The 12,066-nt window shown below is 53.1% G+C and overlaps 30 non-coding genes and 4 pseudogenes across 30 annotated transcripts; all 34 read right to left on the minus strand.

Annotated features, from left to right (window-relative positions):
- Window positions 1–64: 64 nt before the first annotated feature.
- Window positions 65–183, minus strand: LOC147788698 (5S ribosomal RNA). The gene has a single exon (XR_015412355.1). It is a non-coding gene; the product is annotated as a 5S ribosomal RNA (ribosomal RNA).
- A 238-nt stretch (window positions 184–421) lies between these two features.
- LOC147788699 (5S ribosomal RNA) lies at window positions 422–540 on the minus strand. Its single transcript, XR_015412386.1, has one exon. It is a non-coding gene; the product is annotated as a 5S ribosomal RNA (ribosomal RNA).
- A 238-nt stretch (window positions 541–778) lies between these two features.
- Window positions 779–897, minus strand: LOC147788700 (5S ribosomal RNA). Its single transcript, XR_015412951.1, has one exon. It is a non-coding gene; the product is annotated as a 5S ribosomal RNA (ribosomal RNA).
- A 238-nt stretch (window positions 898–1,135) lies between these two features.
- On the minus strand, window positions 1,136–1,254 carry LOC147788701 (5S ribosomal RNA). Its single transcript, XR_015413068.1, has one exon. It is a non-coding gene; the product is annotated as a 5S ribosomal RNA (ribosomal RNA).
- A 238-nt stretch (window positions 1,255–1,492) lies between these two features.
- Window positions 1,493–1,611, minus strand: LOC147788702 (5S ribosomal RNA). The gene has a single exon (XR_015412226.1). It is a non-coding gene; the product is annotated as a 5S ribosomal RNA (ribosomal RNA).
- Window positions 1,612–1,849: 238 nt separating this feature from the next.
- On the minus strand, window positions 1,850–1,968 carry LOC147788703 (5S ribosomal RNA; annotated as a pseudogene).
- Window positions 1,969–2,206: 238 nt separating this feature from the next.
- Window positions 2,207–2,325, minus strand: LOC147788704 (5S ribosomal RNA). Its single transcript, XR_015412280.1, has one exon. It is a non-coding gene; the product is annotated as a 5S ribosomal RNA (ribosomal RNA).
- A 238-nt stretch (window positions 2,326–2,563) lies between these two features.
- On the minus strand, window positions 2,564–2,682 carry LOC147788705 (5S ribosomal RNA). The gene has a single exon (XR_015412370.1). It is a non-coding gene; the product is annotated as a 5S ribosomal RNA (ribosomal RNA).
- Window positions 2,683–2,913: 231 nt separating this feature from the next.
- LOC147788706 (5S ribosomal RNA) lies at window positions 2,914–3,032 on the minus strand. The gene has a single exon (XR_015412495.1). It is a non-coding gene; the product is annotated as a 5S ribosomal RNA (ribosomal RNA).
- A 238-nt stretch (window positions 3,033–3,270) lies between these two features.
- LOC147788707 (5S ribosomal RNA) lies at window positions 3,271–3,389 on the minus strand. The gene has a single exon (XR_015412447.1). It is a non-coding gene; the product is annotated as a 5S ribosomal RNA (ribosomal RNA).
- A 238-nt stretch (window positions 3,390–3,627) lies between these two features.
- LOC147788708 (5S ribosomal RNA) lies at window positions 3,628–3,746 on the minus strand. Its single transcript, XR_015412944.1, has one exon. It is a non-coding gene; the product is annotated as a 5S ribosomal RNA (ribosomal RNA).
- Window positions 3,747–3,984: 238 nt separating this feature from the next.
- Window positions 3,985–4,103, minus strand: LOC147788709 (5S ribosomal RNA). Its single transcript, XR_015413070.1, has one exon. It is a non-coding gene; the product is annotated as a 5S ribosomal RNA (ribosomal RNA).
- A 238-nt stretch (window positions 4,104–4,341) lies between these two features.
- Window positions 4,342–4,460, minus strand: LOC147788710 (5S ribosomal RNA). Its single transcript, XR_015412457.1, has one exon. It is a non-coding gene; the product is annotated as a 5S ribosomal RNA (ribosomal RNA).
- A 238-nt stretch (window positions 4,461–4,698) lies between these two features.
- LOC147788711 (5S ribosomal RNA) lies at window positions 4,699–4,817 on the minus strand. The gene has a single exon (XR_015412946.1). It is a non-coding gene; the product is annotated as a 5S ribosomal RNA (ribosomal RNA).
- A 238-nt stretch (window positions 4,818–5,055) lies between these two features.
- Window positions 5,056–5,174, minus strand: LOC147788712 (5S ribosomal RNA; annotated as a pseudogene).
- A 238-nt stretch (window positions 5,175–5,412) lies between these two features.
- LOC147788713 (5S ribosomal RNA) lies at window positions 5,413–5,534 on the minus strand. Its single transcript, XR_015412583.1, has one exon. It is a non-coding gene; the product is annotated as a 5S ribosomal RNA (ribosomal RNA).
- Window positions 5,535–5,772: 238 nt separating this feature from the next.
- Window positions 5,773–5,891, minus strand: LOC147788714 (5S ribosomal RNA). The gene has a single exon (XR_015413071.1). It is a non-coding gene; the product is annotated as a 5S ribosomal RNA (ribosomal RNA).
- A 245-nt stretch (window positions 5,892–6,136) lies between these two features.
- On the minus strand, window positions 6,137–6,255 carry LOC147788715 (5S ribosomal RNA). The gene has a single exon (XR_015412485.1). It is a non-coding gene; the product is annotated as a 5S ribosomal RNA (ribosomal RNA).
- A 245-nt stretch (window positions 6,256–6,500) lies between these two features.
- LOC147788716 (5S ribosomal RNA) lies at window positions 6,501–6,619 on the minus strand (annotated as a pseudogene).
- A 238-nt stretch (window positions 6,620–6,857) lies between these two features.
- Window positions 6,858–6,976, minus strand: LOC147788717 (5S ribosomal RNA; annotated as a pseudogene).
- Window positions 6,977–7,214: 238 nt separating this feature from the next.
- On the minus strand, window positions 7,215–7,333 carry LOC147788718 (5S ribosomal RNA). The gene has a single exon (XR_015413072.1). It is a non-coding gene; the product is annotated as a 5S ribosomal RNA (ribosomal RNA).
- Window positions 7,334–7,571: 238 nt separating this feature from the next.
- LOC147788719 (5S ribosomal RNA) lies at window positions 7,572–7,690 on the minus strand. The gene has a single exon (XR_015412463.1). It is a non-coding gene; the product is annotated as a 5S ribosomal RNA (ribosomal RNA).
- Window positions 7,691–7,928: 238 nt separating this feature from the next.
- On the minus strand, window positions 7,929–8,047 carry LOC147788720 (5S ribosomal RNA). The gene has a single exon (XR_015412385.1). It is a non-coding gene; the product is annotated as a 5S ribosomal RNA (ribosomal RNA).
- Window positions 8,048–8,285: 238 nt separating this feature from the next.
- On the minus strand, window positions 8,286–8,404 carry LOC147788721 (5S ribosomal RNA). Its single transcript, XR_015412522.1, has one exon. It is a non-coding gene; the product is annotated as a 5S ribosomal RNA (ribosomal RNA).
- A 238-nt stretch (window positions 8,405–8,642) lies between these two features.
- Window positions 8,643–8,761, minus strand: LOC147788722 (5S ribosomal RNA). The gene has a single exon (XR_015412551.1). It is a non-coding gene; the product is annotated as a 5S ribosomal RNA (ribosomal RNA).
- A 236-nt stretch (window positions 8,762–8,997) lies between these two features.
- Window positions 8,998–9,116, minus strand: LOC147788723 (5S ribosomal RNA). Its single transcript, XR_015412558.1, has one exon. It is a non-coding gene; the product is annotated as a 5S ribosomal RNA (ribosomal RNA).
- Window positions 9,117–9,354: 238 nt separating this feature from the next.
- On the minus strand, window positions 9,355–9,473 carry LOC147788724 (5S ribosomal RNA). Its single transcript, XR_015412394.1, has one exon. It is a non-coding gene; the product is annotated as a 5S ribosomal RNA (ribosomal RNA).
- A 238-nt stretch (window positions 9,474–9,711) lies between these two features.
- LOC147788725 (5S ribosomal RNA) lies at window positions 9,712–9,830 on the minus strand. The gene has a single exon (XR_015413073.1). It is a non-coding gene; the product is annotated as a 5S ribosomal RNA (ribosomal RNA).
- Window positions 9,831–10,068: 238 nt separating this feature from the next.
- On the minus strand, window positions 10,069–10,187 carry LOC147788726 (5S ribosomal RNA). The gene has a single exon (XR_015412331.1). It is a non-coding gene; the product is annotated as a 5S ribosomal RNA (ribosomal RNA).
- Window positions 10,188–10,425: 238 nt separating this feature from the next.
- Window positions 10,426–10,544, minus strand: LOC147788727 (5S ribosomal RNA). The gene has a single exon (XR_015412544.1). It is a non-coding gene; the product is annotated as a 5S ribosomal RNA (ribosomal RNA).
- A 238-nt stretch (window positions 10,545–10,782) lies between these two features.
- On the minus strand, window positions 10,783–10,901 carry LOC147788728 (5S ribosomal RNA). Its single transcript, XR_015412523.1, has one exon. It is a non-coding gene; the product is annotated as a 5S ribosomal RNA (ribosomal RNA).
- A 238-nt stretch (window positions 10,902–11,139) lies between these two features.
- On the minus strand, window positions 11,140–11,258 carry LOC147788729 (5S ribosomal RNA). Its single transcript, XR_015412498.1, has one exon. It is a non-coding gene; the product is annotated as a 5S ribosomal RNA (ribosomal RNA).
- Window positions 11,259–11,494: 236 nt separating this feature from the next.
- On the minus strand, window positions 11,495–11,613 carry LOC147788730 (5S ribosomal RNA). The gene has a single exon (XR_015412395.1). It is a non-coding gene; the product is annotated as a 5S ribosomal RNA (ribosomal RNA).
- Window positions 11,614–11,851: 238 nt separating this feature from the next.
- LOC147788731 (5S ribosomal RNA) lies at window positions 11,852–11,970 on the minus strand. The gene has a single exon (XR_015412396.1). It is a non-coding gene; the product is annotated as a 5S ribosomal RNA (ribosomal RNA).
- Window positions 11,971–12,066: the final 96 nt, after the last annotated feature.

The raw sequence follows: 12,066 nt of genomic DNA on the forward strand, positions 1-12,066 counted from the left end.
GAAGAAAAGAACGGGGAGAAATTGAAATAACGAGCAAAAGAAATAAGAAATAAAAAATAAAAAAGGGGTGCAACACGAGGACTTCCCAAGTGGTCACCCAACTTAGTACTACTCTCGCCCAAGCACGCTTAGCTGCGAAGTTCTAATGGGATCCGGTGCATTAGTGCTGGTATGATCGCACCCGACATGCAATGCGCACAAATTGCATTTAACGCATGCGGGGCGGCATGATCGAGGCGACGGTGGGTGCACGCACGTGCTCGGAACGGTCGGCGGGGCCCGCGCGGACACGTCGGGGAGAAGAAACGCGATGGGCGTGAGCGTGCGAGTGGGGGAGGTTGCCATTTGTAAAGAAAGGAAGAAAAGAACGGGTTGAAATTGAAATAACGAGCAAAAGAAATAAGAAATAAAAAATAAAAAAGGGGTGCAACACGAGGACTTCCCAAGTGGTCACCCAACTTAGTACTACTCTCGCCCAAGCACGCTTAGCTGCGGAGTTCTGATTGGATCCGGTGCATTAGTGCTGGTATGATCGCACCCGACATGCAATGCGCACAAATTGCATTTAACGCATGCGGGGCGGCATGATCGAGGCGACGGTGGGTGCACGCACGTGCTCGGAACGGTCGGCGGGGCTCGCGCGGACACGTCGGGGAGAAGAAACGCGATGGGCGTGAGCGTGCGAGTGGGGCAGGTTGCCATTTGTAAAGAAAGGAAGAAAAGAACGGGGAGAAATTGAAATAACGAGCAAAAGAAATAAGAAAGAAAAAATAAAAAAGGGGTGCAACACGAGGACTTCCCAAGTGGTCACCCAACTTAGTACTACTCTCGCCCAAGCACGCTTAGCTGCGGAGTTCTGATGGGATCCGGTGCATCAGTGCTGGTATGATCGCACCCGACATGCAATGCGCACAAATTGCATTTAACGCATGCGGGGCGGCATGATCGAGGCGACGGTGGGTGCACGCACGTGCTCGGAACGGTCGGCGGGGCCCGCGCGGACACGTCGGGGAGAAGAAACGCGATGGGCGTGAGCGTGCGAGCGGGGGAGGTTGCCATTTGTAAAGAAAGGAAGAAAAGAACGGGGAGAAATTGAAATAACGAGCAAAAGAAATAAGAAATAAAAAATAAAAAAGGGGTGCAACACGAGGACTTCCCAAGTGGTCACCCAACTTAGTACTACTCTCGCCCAAGCACGCTTGACTGCGGAGTTCTGATGGGATCCGGTGCATTAGTGCTGGTATGATCGCACCCGACATGCAATGCGCACAAATTGCATTTAACACATTCGGGGCGGCATGATCGAGGCGACGGTGGGTGCACGCACGTGCTCGGAACGGTCGGCGGGGCCCGCGCGGACACGTCGGGGAGAAGAAACGCGATGGGCGTGAGCGTGCGAGCGGGGGAGGTTGCCATTTGTATAGAAAGGAAGAAAAGAACGGGGAGAAATTGAAATAACGAGCAAAAGAAATAAGAAATAAAAAATAAAAAAGGGGTGCAACACGAGGACTTCCCAAGTGGTCACCCAACTTAGTACTACTCTCGCCCAAGCACGCTTTACTGCGGAGTTCTGATGGGATCCGGTGCATTAGTGCTGGTATGATCGCACCCGACATGCAATGCGCACAAATTGCATTTAACGCATGCGGGGCGGCATGATCGAGGCGACGGTGGGTGCACGCACGTGCTCGGAACGGTCGGCGGGGCCCGCGCGGACACGTCGGGGAGAATAAACGCGATGGGCGTGAGCGTGCGAGCGGGGGAGGTTGCCATTTGTAAAGAAAGGAAGAAAAGAACGGGGAGAAATTGAAATAACGAGCAAAAGAAATAAGAAATAAAAAATAAAAAAGGGGTAGAACACGAGGACTTCCCAAGTGGTCACCTAACTTAGTACTACTCTCGCCCAAGCACGCTTGACTGCGGAGTTCTGATGGGATCCGGTGCATTAGTGCTGGTATGATCGCACCCGACATGCAATGCGCACAAATTGCATTTAACGCATGCGGGGCGGCATCATCGAGGCGACGGTGGGTGCACGCACGTGCTCGGAACGGTCGGCGGGGCCCGCGCGGACACGTCGGGGAGAAGAAACGCGATGGGCGTGAGCGTGCGAGCGGGGGAGGTTGCCATTTGTAAAGAAAGGAAGAAAAGAACGGGGAGAAATTGAAATAACGAGCAAAAGAAATAAGAAATAAAAAATAAAAAAGGGGTGCAACACGAGGACTTCCCAAGTGGTCACCCAACTTAGTACTACTCTCGCCCAAGCACGCTTACCTGCGGAGTTCTGATGGGATCCGGTGCATTAGTGCTGGTATGATCGCACCCGACATGCAATGCGCACAAATTGCATTAAACGCATGCGGGGCGGCATGATCGAGGCGACGGTGGGTGCACGCACGTGCTCAGAACGGTCGGCGGGGCCCGCGCGGACACGTCGGGAAGAAGAAATGCGATGGGCGTGAGCGTGCGAGCGGGGGAGGTTGCCATTTGTAAAGAAAGGAAGAAAAGAACGGGGAGAAATTGAAATAACGAGCAAAAGAAATAAGAAATAAAAAATAAAAAAGGGGTGCAACACGAGGACTTCCCAAGTGGTCACCCAACTTAGTACTACTCTCGCCCAAGCACGCTTGACTGCGGAGTTCTGATGGGATCCGGTGCATTAGTGCTAGTATGATCGCACCCGACATGCAATGCGCACAAATTGCATTTAACGCATGCGGGGCGGCATCATCGAGGCGACGGTGGGTGCACGCACGTGCTCGGAACGGTCGGCGGGGCCCGCGCGGACACGTCGCGGAGAAGAAACGCGATGGGCGTGAGCGGGGGAGGTTGCCATTTGTAAAGAAAGGAAGAAAAGAACGGGGAGAAATTGAAATAACGATCAAAAGAAATAAGAAATAAAAAATAAAAAAAGGGGTGCAACACGAGGACTTCCCAAGTGGTCACCCAACTTAGTACTACTCTCGCCCGAGCACACTTAACTGCGGAGTTCAGATTGGATCCGGTGCATTAGTGCTGGTATGATCGCACCCGACATGCAATGCGCACAAATTGCATTTAACGCATGCGGGGCGGCATCATCGAGGCGACGGTGGGTGCACGCACGTGCTCGGAACGGTCGGCGGGACCCGCGCGGACACGTCGGGGAGAAGAAACGCGATGGGCGTGAGCGTGCGAGCGGGGGAGGTTGCCATTTGTAAAGAAAGAAAGAAAAGAACGGGGAGAAATTGAAATAACGAGCAAAAGAAATAAGAAATAAAAAATAAAAAAGGGGTGCAACACGAGGACTTCCCAAGTGGTCACCCAACTTAGTACTACTCTCGACCAAGCACGCTTGACTGCGGAGTTCTGATGGGATCCGGTGCATTAGTGCTGGTATGATCGCACCCGACATGCAATGCGCACAAATTGCATTTAACGCATGCGGGGCGGCATGATCGAGGCGACGGTGGGTGCACGCACGTGCTCGGAACGGTCGGCGGGGCCCGCGCGGACACGTCGGGGAGAAGAAACGCGATGGGCGTGAGCGTGCGAGCGGGGGAGGTTGCCATTTGTAAAGAAAGGAAGAAAAGAACGGGGAGAAATTGAAATAACGAGCAAAAGAAATAAGAAATAAAAAATAAAAAAGGGGTGCAACACGAGGACTTCCCAAGTGGTCACCCAACTTAGTACTACTCTCGCCCAAGCACGCTTAACTGCGGAGTTCTGATGGGATCCGGTGCATTAGTGCTGGTATGATCGCACCCGACATGCAATGCGCACAAATTGCATTAAACGCATGCGGGGCGGCATGATCGAGGCGACGGTGGGTGCACGCACGTGCTCGGAACGGTCGGCGGGGCCCGCGCGGACACGTCGGGAAGAAGAAACGCGATGGGCGTGAGCGTGCGAGCGGGGGAGGTTGCCATTTGTAAAGAAAGGAAGAAAAGAACGGGGAGAAATTGAAATAACGAGCAAAAGAAATAAGAAATAAAAAATAAAAAAGGGGTGCAACACGAGGACTTCCCAAGTGGTCACCCAACTTAGTACTACTCTCGCCCAAGCACGCTTGACTGCGGAGTTCTGATGGGATCCGGTGCATTAGTGCTGGTATGATCGCACCCGACATGCAATGCGCACAAATTGCATTTAACGCATGCGGGGCGGCATGATCGAGGCGACGGTGGGTGCACGCACGTGCTCGGAACGGTCGGCGGGGCCCGCGCGGACACGTCGGGGAGAAGAAACGCGATGGGCGTGAGCGTGCGAGCGGGGGAGGTTGCCATTTGTAAAGAAAGGAAGAAAAGAACGGGGAGAAATTGAAATAACGAGCAAAAGAAATAAGAAATAAAAAATAAAAAAGGGGTGCAACACGAGGACTTCCCAAGTGGTCACCCAACTTAGTACTACTCTCGCCCAAGCACGCTTAACTGCGGAGTTCTGATGGGATCCGGTGCATTAGTGCTGGTATGATCGAACCCGACATGCAATGCGCACAAATTGCATTAAACGCATGCGGGGCGGCATGATCGAGGCGACGGTGGGTGCACGCACGTGCTCGAAACGGTCGGCGGGGCCCGCGCGGACACGTCGGGAAGAAGAAACGCGATGGGCGTGAGCGTGCGAGCGGGGGAGGTTGCCATTTGTAAAGAAAGGAAGAAAAGAACGGGGAGAAATTGAAATAACGAGCAAAAGAAATAAGAAATAAAAAATAAAAAAGGGGTGCAACACGAGGACTTCCCAAGTGGTCACCCAACTTAGTACTACTCTCGCCCAAGCACGCTTAACTGCGGAGTTCTGATGGGATCCGGTGCATTAGTGCTGGTATGATCGCACCCGACATGCAATGCGCACAAATTGCATTTAACGCATGCGGGGCGGCATGATCGAAGCGACGGTGGGTGCACGCACGTGCTCGGAACGGTCGGCGGGGCCCGCGCGGACACGTCGGGGAGAAGAAACGCGATGGGCGTGAGCGTGCGAGCGGGGGAGGTTGCCATTTGTAAAGAAAGGAAGAAAAGAACGGGGAGAAATTGAAATAACGAGCAAAAGAAATAAGAAATAAAAAATAAAAAAGGGGTACAACACGAGGACTTCCCAAGTGGTCACCCAACTTAGTACTACTCTCGCCCAAGCACGCTTAACTGCTGAGTTTTGATGGGATCCGGTGCATTAGTGCTAGTATGATCGCACCCGACATGCAATGCGCACAAATTGCATTTAACGCATACGTGGCGGCATGATCGAGGCGACGGTGGGTGCACGCACGTGATCGAAACGGTCGGTGGGGCCCGCGCGGACACGTCGGAGAGAAGAAACGCGATGGGCGTGAGCGTGCGAGCGGGAGAGGTTGCCATTTGTAAAGAAAGGAAGAAAAGAACGGGGAGAAATTGAAATAACGAGCAAAAGAAATAAGAAATAAAAAATAAAAAAGGGGTGCAACACGAGGACTTCCCAAGTGGTCACCACCCAACTTAGTACTACTCTCGCCCAAGCACGCTTGACTGCGGAGTTCTGATGGGATCCGGTGCATTAGTGCTGGTATGATCGCACCCGACATGCAATGCGCACAAATTGCATTTAACGCATGCGGGGCGGCATGATCGAGGCGACGGTGGGTGCACGCACGTGCTCGAAACGGTCGGCGGGGCCCGCGCGGACACGTCGGGGAGAAGAAACGCGATGGGCGTGAGCGTGCGAGCGGGGGAGGTTGCCATTTGTAAAGAAAGGAAGAAAAGAACGGGGAGAAATTGAAACAACGAGCAAAATAAATAAGAAATAAAAAATAAAAAAGGGGTGCAACACGAGGACTTCCCAAGTGGTCACCCAACTTAGTACTACTCTCGCCCAAGCACGCTTGACTGCGGAGTTCTGATGGGATCCGGTGCATTAGTGCTGGTATGATCGCACCCGACAAGCAATGCGCACAAATTGCATTTAACGCATGCGGGGCGGCATGATCGAGGCGACGGTGGGTGCACGCACGTGCTCGGAACGGTCGGCGGGGCCCGCGCGGACACGTCGGGGAGAAGAAACGCGATGGGCGTGAGCGTGCGAGCGGGGGAGGTTGCCATTTGTAAAGAAAGGAAGAAAAGAACGGGGAGAAATTGAAATAACGAGCAAAAGAAATAAGAAATAAAAAATAAAAAATAAAAAAGGGGTGCGACACGAGGACTTCCCAAGTGGTCACCCAACTTAGTACTACTCTCGCCCAAGCACGCTTAACTGCGGAGTTCTGATGGGATCTGGTGCATTAATGCTAGTATGATCGCACCCGACATGCAATGCGCACAACTTGCATTTAACGCATGCGTGGCGGCATGATCGAGGCGACGGTCGGTGCACGCACGTGCTCGAAACGGTCGGCGGGGCCCGCGCGGACACGTCGGAGAGAAGAAACGCGATGGGCGTGAGCGTGCGAGCGGGGGAGGTTGCCATTTGTAAAGAAAGGAAGAAAAGAACGGGGAGAAATTGAAATAACGAGCAAAAGAAATAAGAAATAAAAAATAAAAAATAAAAAAGGGGTGCAACACGAGGACTTCCCAAGTGGTCACCCAACTTAGTACTACTCTCGCCCAAGAACGCTTAACTGCGGAGTTCTGATGGGATCTGGTGCATTAATGCTAGTATGATCGCACCCGACATGCAATGCGCACAAATTGCATTTAACGCATGCGGGGCGGCAACATCGAGTCGACGGTGGGTGCCCGCACGTGCTCGGAACGGTCGGCGGGGCCCGCGCGGACACGTCGGGGAGAAGAAACGCGATGGGCGTGAGCGTGCGAGCGGGGGAGGTTGCCATTTGTAAAGAAAGGAAGAAAAGAACGGGGAGAAATTGAAATAACGAGCAAAAGAAATAAGAAATAAAAAATAAAAAATGGGTGTAACACAAAGAATTCCCAAGTGGTCACCCAACTTAGTACTACTCTCGCCCAAGCACGCTTAACTGCGGAGTTCTGATGGGATCTGGTGCATTAGTGCTGGTATGATCGCACCCGACATGCAATGCGCACAAATTGCATTTAACGCATGCAGGGCGGCATCATCGTGGCGACGGTGGGTGCACGCACGTGCTCGGAACGGTCGGCGGGGCCCGCGCGGACACGTCGAGGAGAAGAAACGCGATGGGCGTGAGCGTGCGAGCGGGGGAGGTTGCCATTTGTAAAGAAAGAAAGAAAAGAACGGGGAGAAATTGAAATAACGAGCAAAAGAAATAAGAAATAAAAAATAAAAAAGGGGTGCAACACGAGGACTTCCCAAGTGGTCACCCAACTTAGTACTACTCTCGCCCAAGCACGCTTGACTGCGGAGTTCTGATGGGATCCGGTGCATTAGTGCTGGTATGATCGCACCCGACATGCAATGCGCACAAATTGCATTTAACGCATGCGGGGCGGCATGATCGAGGCGACGGTGGGTGCACGCACGTGCTCGAAACGGTCGGCGGGGCCCGCGCGGACACGTCGGGGAGAAGAAACGCGATGGGCGTGAGCGTGCGAGCGGGGGAGGTTGCCATTTGTAAAGAAAGAAAGAAAAGAACGGGGAGAAATTGAAATAACGAGCAAAAGAAATAAGAAATAAAAAATAAAAAAGGAGTGCAACACGAGGACTTCCCAAGTGGTCACCCAACTTAGTACTACTCTCGCCCAAGCACACTTAACTGCGGAGTTCTGATGGAATCCGGTGGATTAGTGCTGGTATGATCGCACCCGACATGGAATGCGCACAAATTGCATTTAACGCATGCAGGGCGGCATCATCGAGGCGACGGTGGGTGCACGCACGTGCTCGGAACGGTCGGCGGGGCCCGCTCGGACACGTCGGGGAGAAGAAACGCGATGGGCGTGAGCGTGCGAGCGGGGGAGGTTGCCATTTGTAAAGAAAGGAAGAAAAGAACGGGGAGAAATTGAAATAACGAGCAAAAGAAATAAGAAATAAAAAATAAAAAAGGGGTGCAACACGAGGACTTCCCAAGTGGTCACCCAACTTAGTACTACTCTCGCCCAAGCACGCTTAACTGTGGAGTTCTAATGGGATCCGGTGCATTAGTGCTGGTATGATCGCACCCGACATGCAATGCGCACAAATTGCATTTAACGCATGCGGGGCGGCATCATCGAGGCGACGGTGGGTGCACGCACGTGCTCGGAACGGTCGGCGGGGCCCGCGCGGACACGTCGGGGAGAAGAAACGCGATGGGCGTGAGCGTGCGAGCGGGGGAGGTTGCCATTTGTATAGAAAGGAAGAAAAGAACGGGGAGAAATTGAAATAACGAGCAAAAGAAATAAGAAATAAAAAATAAAAAAGGGGTGCAACACGAGGACTTCCCAAGTGGTCACCCAACTTAGTACTACTCTCGCCCAAGCACGCTTGACTGCGGAGTTCTGATGGGATCCGGTGCATTAGTAATGGTATGATCGCACCCGACATTCAATGCGCACAAATTGCATTTAACGCATGCGGGGCGGCATGATCGAGGCGACGGTGGGTGCACGCAGGTGCTCGGAACGGTCGGCGGGGCCCGCGCGGACACGTCGGGGAGAAGAAACGCGATGGGCGTGAGCGTGCGAGCGGGGGAGGTTGCCATTTGTAAAGAAAGGAAGAAAAGAACGGGGAGAAATTTAAATAACGAGCAAAAGAAATAAGAAATAAAAAATAAAAAAGGGGTGCAACACGAGGACTTCCCAAGTGGTAACCCAACTTAGTACTACTCTCGTCCAAGCACGCTTCACTGCGGAGTTCTGATGGGATCCGATGCATTAGTGCTGGTATGATCGCACCCGACATGCAATGCGCACAAATTGCATTTAACGCATGCGGGGCGGCATGATCGAGGCGACGGTGGGTGCACGCACGTGCTCGGAACGGTCGGCGGGGCCCGCGCGGACACGTCGGGGAGAAGAAACGCGATGGGCGTGAGCGTGCGAGCGGGGGAGGTTGCCATTTGTAAAGAAAGGAAGAAAAGAACGGGGAGAAATTGAAATAACGAGCAAAAGAAATAAGAATTAAAAAATAAAAGGGGTGCAACACGAGGACTTCCTAAGTGGTCACCCAACTTAGTACTACTCTTGCCCAAGCACGCTTGACTGCGGAGTTCTGATGGGATCCGGTGCATTAGTGCTGGTATGATCGCACCCGACATGCAATGCGCACAAATTGCATTTAACGCATGCGGGGCGGCATGATCGAGGCGACGGTGGGTGCACGCACGTGCTCGGAACGGTCGGCGAGGCCCGCGCGGACACGTCGGGGAGAAGAAACGCGATGGGCGTGAGCGTGCGAGCGGGGGAGGTTGCCATTTGTAAAGAAAGGAAGAAAAGAACGGGGAGAAATTGAAATAACGAGCAAAAGAAATAAGAAATAAAAAATAAAAAAGGGGTGCAACACGAGGACTTCCTAAGTGGTCACCCAACTTAGTACTACTCTCGCCCAAGCACGCTTGACTGCGGAGTTCTGATGGGATCCGGTGCATTAGTGCTGGTATGATCGCACCCGACATGCAATGCGCACAAATTGCATTTAACGCATGCGGGGCGGCATGATCGAGGCGACGGTGGGTGCACGCACGTGCTCGGAACGGTCGGCGAGGCCCGCGCGGACACGTCGGGGAGAAGAAACGCGATGGGCGTGAGCGTGCGAGCGGGGGAGGCTGCCATTTGTAAAGAAATGAAGAAAAGAACAGGGAGAAATTGAAATAACGAGCAAAAGAAATAAGAAATAAAAAATAAAAAAGGGGTGCAACACGAGGACTTCCCAAGTGGTCACCCAACTTAGTACTACTCTCGCCCAAGCACGCTTGACTGCGGAGTTCTGATGGGATCCGGTGCATTAGTGCTGGTATGATCGCACCCGACATGCAATGCGCACAAATTGCATTTAACGCATGCGGGGCGGCATCATCGAGGCGACGGTGGGTGCACGCACGTGCACGGAACGGTCGGTGGGGCCCGCGCGGACACGTCGGGGAGAAGAAACGCGATGGGCGTGAGCGTGCGAGCGGGGGAGGTTGCCATTTGTAAAGAAAGGAAGAAAAGAACGGGGAGAAATTGAAATAACGAGCAAAAGAAATAAGAAATAAAAAATAAAAAAGGGGTGCAACACGAGGACTTCCCAAGTGGTCACCCAACTTCGTACTACTCTCGCCCAAGCACGCTTAACTGCGGAGTTCTGATGGGATCCGGTGCATTAGTGCTGGTATGATCGCACCCGACATGCAATTCGCACAAATTGCATTTAACGCATGCGGGGCGGCATCATCGAGGCGACGGTGGGTGCACGCACGTGCTCGGAACGGTCGGCGGGGCCCGCGCGGACACGTCGGGGAGAAGAAACGCGATGGGCGTGAGCGTGCGAGCGGGGGAGGTTGCCATTTGTAAAGAAAGGAAGAAAAGAACGGGGAGAAATTGAAATAACGAGCAAAAGAAATAAGAAATAAAAAATAAAAAAGGGGTGCAACACGAGGACTTCCCAAGTGGTCACCCAACTTAGTACTACTCTCGCCCAAGCACGCTTGACTGCGGAGTTCTGATGGGATCCGGTGCATTAGTGCTGGTATGATCCCACCCGACATGCAATGCGCACAAATTGCATTTAACGCATGCGGGGCGGCATCATCGAGGCGACGGTGGGTGCACGCACGTGCACGGAACGGTCGGCGGGGCCCGCGCGGACACGTCGGGGAGAAGAAACGCGATGGGCGTGAGCGTGCGAGCGGGGGAGGTTGCCATTTGTAAAGAAAGGAAGAAAAGAACGGGGAGAAATTGAAATAACGAGCAAAAGAAATAAGAAATAAAAAATAAAAAAGGGGTGCAACACGAGGACTTCCCAAGTGGTCACCCAACTTAGTACTACTCTCGCCCAAGCACGCTTGACTGCGGAGTTCTGATGGGATCCGGTGCATTAGTAATGGTATGATCGCACCCGACATTCAATGCGCACAAATTGCATTTAACGCATGCGGGGCGGCATGATCGAGGCGACGGTGGGTGCACGCAGGTGCTCGGAACGGTCGGCGGGGCCCGCGCGGACACGTCGGGGAGAAGAAACGCGATGGGCGTGAGCGTGCGAGCGGGGGAGGTTGCCATTTGTAAAGAAAGGAAGAAAAGAACGGGGAGAAATTTAAATAACGAGCAAAAGAAATAAGAAATAAAAAATAAAAAAGGGGTGCAACACGAGGACTTCCCAAGTGGTAACCCAACTTAGTACTACTCTCGTCCAAGCACGCTTAACTGCGGAGTTCTGATGGGATCCGATGCATTAGTGCTGGTATGATCGCACCCGACATGCAATGCGCACAAATTGCATTTAACGCATGCGGGGCGGCATGATCGAGGCGACGGTGGGTGCACGCACGTGCTCGGAACGGTCGGCGGGGCCCGCGCGGACACGTCGGGGAGAAGAAACGCGATGGGCGTGAGCGTGCGAGCGGGGGAGGTTGCCATTTGTAAAGAAAGGAAGAAAAGAACGGGGAGAAATTGAAATAACGAGCAAAAGAAATAAGAATTAAAAAATAAAAGGGGTGCAACACGAGGACTTCCTAAGTGGTCACCCAACTTAGTACTACTCTCGCCCAAGCACGCTTGACTGCGGAGTTCTGATGGGATCCGGTGCATTAGTGCTGGTATGATCGCACCCGACATGCAATGCGCACAAATTGCATTTAACGCATGCGGGGCGGCATGATCGAGGCGACGGTGGGTGCACGCACGTGCTCGGAACGGTCGGCGAGGCCCGCGCGGACACGTCGGGGAGAAGAAACGCGATGGGCGTGAGCGTGCGAGCGGGGGAGGTTGCCATTTGTAAAGAAAGGAAGAAAAGAACGGGGAGAAATTGAAATAACGAGCAAAAGAAATAAGAAATAAAAAATAAAAAAGGGGTGCAACACGAGGACTTCCTAAGTGGTCACCCAACTTAGTACTACTCTCGCCCAAGCACGCTTGACTGCGGAGTTCTGATGGGATCCGGTGCATTAGTGCTGGTATGATCGCACCCGACATGCAATGCGCACAAATTGCATTTAACGCATGCGGGGCGGCATGATCGAGGCGACGGTGGGTGCACGCACGTGCTCGGAACGGTCGGCGAGGC

Source organism: Cucurbita pepo, chromosome 16 (genome assembly GCF_057944985.1).
Source record: "Cucurbita pepo subsp. pepo isolate OVF chromosome 16, ASM5794498v1, whole genome shotgun sequence".
Lineage (NCBI taxonomy): Eukaryota > Viridiplantae > Streptophyta > Magnoliopsida > Cucurbitales > Cucurbitaceae > Cucurbita > Cucurbita pepo.